General features: G+C 36.5%; 1 pseudogene; it reads right to left on the reverse strand.

Moving 5' to 3' along the window:
- Positions 1-287: 287 nt before the first annotated feature.
- Positions 288-2,953, reverse strand: LOC148803088 (putative wall-associated receptor kinase-like 16 pseudogene; annotated as a pseudogene).
- Between the last annotated feature and the right edge of the window lie 639 nt (positions 2,954-3,592).

A 3,592-nucleotide genomic window follows, 5' to 3' on the forward strand; every position in this document is an offset into this window, starting at 1 on the left:
TGTGGGTAAAGAAAACCAACACTTTTTCTTCAAACTGCTGCCATATGTAAACTTGTTATTCCTTCAATGCTATAATAGCAATTTTGGTAGGAATTACAGCACCGATTCACTAATGGCATTTTGGTAATTGATAAGTCCTTTTACAGAAGCAGTTATAATTACTTATATTTCAATAAAAACATTAAAGAAGTAAAATCCTCATGTGCTTACAACTATGATAGAAAATTATTTTAAAGCATCATAAACTAAAAGAAAAGAAAAAAAATCTTACATTTAGAGGATATATCTTAACGTGGAAATGCCATAGATAATATTGCCTCTTTCTCCAAACTATACTGCATAGATGCATCACATGGATAGCGCCTTAGTGGTAGAAGTATAGGAGTAGTGATTCCAGATTGTAAACTAACATTCTCTCCTTTCAATTCTTGAACACATGACTTTATTTCCAACCCTTTTAATCCTTCCAGCTCCATGGCAACTTCTTTCATGGTGGGCCTCTGTTCCCCAGTTATGTTCAGACATCTATTTGTAAGGTCGGCAACGGCAAATATTCGTTCAGTTACACGATCATCTAAAAGCTCATCCTCAATGATTTGTAAGAGACGATTTTCTTTCATTGAAGAAACAAAATATGTAGCTAAATTCCTTTGTTCTTGTAATCTTTCAAAACAAACTGGTTTTTCCCCTGTTAAAAGCTCCACAAGAACCACTCCAAAGCTATAAACATCACTTTTCTCTGTTAACTGACCACTATGAAAATATTCTGGGTCTAAATAGCCCAAGGTCCCTTGAACTAATGTAGTTACTTGATCTCGATCTGTTGGAAGTAACCTCGAATTTCCAAAATCAGAAACTTTTGCTGTATAATTATCATCTAATAATATGTTTGTGGATTTGATATCTCTATGGATGATTGGTATTGAAGCTGCAGAGTGTAGATAAGCAACTGCACCAGCAGTTTCTATTGCAATCCTCAACCTATCTTCCCAAGAAAGCAAGGAGATGCCATTCTTTCTTTGAATATGATCGAACAAGGTTCCATTGGAGACATATTCATAAACCAGTAAGGGTATTTCAGTCTCCAAACAACACCCCAAGAGTTTCACTACATTTCGGTGGTTAACTTGAGAAAGAATAATAATCTCATTTATAAATTGCTCAATTTTGCCATCATCAACTACTTTAGACTTTTTAATGGCAACTACTCGGTGATCAGACAGAACACCTTTATATACTGTACCTTGACCACCTCGGCCTAGGATGCAGTCCTCATTGTACCTATTGGTTGCCATCTCTAACTCTTCAGCTGTAAAGATCTTTAAGAACTCAAAACCACCTTCATGTGAAGATATTCGTTGTTGCAAAAGCATGCCACCATTTTGTTGAAAGAATTTTTCTTTTAGCCTCAGGAGTTTCCGTTTCCTTATGATGAAATTTAACCAAGAACCACCAATGAGTAAGAATATGGCACCGAAACCTATACCTGCATATAGCATTAATTTGAATATTACTTAGTTAGCAGAGCAATTATAATAGTAAGGGAGAAATGTATCATATATCAGTCTTTTATATTAGAGTGGGTTCATCTCCCTTTCCACTACTAGAAGAATTTAATTGGTTTTTCTTCAAGTTAAGATACATGTCAATGTCATGCTTGCAGATAATTAGTAAAATATATCTGGGTAAAGTCTTTAGTTCAACTCTTGATCTAGCAATCTCTGAAATATGTACACATTATCTTATATAAATATAATTAATTGTCTGTGAAGTAGTCATACACTAATTCATTCAGGATCCAAAACTACTAACATGAAAACTGTTCTTGATGAAGAAGGATTACCTAGAATGACCTTAATCACAGGAAAGGCTTTACTCTTGGCAATGCATCTTTGACCATCTTTTCTACCATCACCATAGCTATTCTTTGGACAAGAGCAGTAGTAAGAACCAATTGTATTAGAACAACTGCTTACACAAGGATTGTTGTTTGGATCTTCACATTCATTTATATCTGCCAGAGCAAAACAAAGATAGAAAGAAGCATTACATACGTAGCTTGAACCATTCTCCCAGCAATTAATATCCCATATATCCGTGAACTCATACCTTGGCATCCAGTGGGGAGATATGGATTTCCGTGGTAGCCATTCAAGCAATGGCAAAGATATCCAGGGCCATTTGTGGAGTCTGTGCAGTTGGTGTTCTTCCCGCAAGCATAATCATTCGCTCTTTGTGCTTCCTTGCAATTCTTCTCTCGAATTGCCCAATCAAGTACTACTGGAGCTTTGATGCCAATGTTTACAATGCGATCCACATCATTTCTTGAATTCCACAGGGAAGATGCATTTGAAGTGAACCACATTTGGTCGGATAGGAAGGCTAAGCCACATCTGCTGATCTTCCAAGAGTTCGATTTGTTGGTTGTTTTGGCATACTCTTTAACTTCCAGAGTAAATGCATGAAGATCCTTCGGTATTGCGGTCTGGCAGCATCCAATGCCGTCACAAGGTCGCCCAGTCAATACGGTATCATAAGGACAGGACGAAATGCACCCCAAATTGAACTTTGTAGAATTGTAATCGGACAAGACGCCAAGTGTGTTACAACCAACAGCCGTGAACTGGTTTCGGGTGTAGGATAATCTGTATACATTTGGTAACTGCATAGGTGTATTGTAGCCATAACTTTGGTTGTCTCCAGTGTAACAGTAGATGGAAGCCCAGGTGGAGAGTATAATCAGTTGACCTTGTAGTGATATGTCCATAACGAGATTTCCATCCAATAACAGTTGAGGAGGATCAGTGGCAGTGTTGCAGAACAACTTAAATTCATCTCTGAAACAGGTTGGATCATCTCCATCGAGACCGAATGGGTATGGGATGCTAACATTCCCGCATTTGTTTTGGCATCCAGGCTTTGTCTCTAAGGATGTGGATTCTGCTGCTGCCATCAACACAAATGGTCAACTGGTGTTGTTGTATCTCACATCCTTCTTAATACAAGACATTATTGAAAATTTAAATTAATTCACACCTTGGCATCCCTCAGGGAGATAAGGATCTCCTTGGTAACCTTCAATGCAATGGCAAAGAAATCCACGGCTATCGTTGGAGTAAGAGCAGTAGGTGTTCTCCCCACATGCATAATTAGTAGATCCTTTCTCACAGGTCTTGTTTACAGTAGACCAGTCGAGTACTGATAGGTGCATGTCCAAAACAAAATTCCATTAGTAACATTTTAATTTATAAACTAAACCAAATCATAAATTAAATATAAGAACAATATGTAAATATATTACATGTAGAACAAAATTATATATTATTTATTCATAAAATACATATTTATATACACACTTATACATATATATATATATATATACACTTAGAAGCAAAAATGGTTTAGCCGATCGGTTTTTAAAACACTGATTCATTTTGTTGAGCGAGCATTTGTCAAAACCGTCTTAAGTGTGTGTGAAGGCTTAAAACACTACTTCAGTTTTGCCATTATGGCATTATAGTTGCAGGAATGGAGAACCCAACTTCAACTTTATTTGTGTTGCTAATATTGTTGTCATAATTAAAATGCATAT

The sequence above is a fragment of the Nelumbo nucifera genome, chromosome 1 (genome assembly GCF_055504915.1).
Source record: "Nelumbo nucifera cultivar China Antique chromosome 1, China Antique-T2T, whole genome shotgun sequence".
Taxonomy (NCBI): domain Eukaryota; kingdom Viridiplantae; phylum Streptophyta; class Magnoliopsida; order Proteales; family Nelumbonaceae; genus Nelumbo; species Nelumbo nucifera.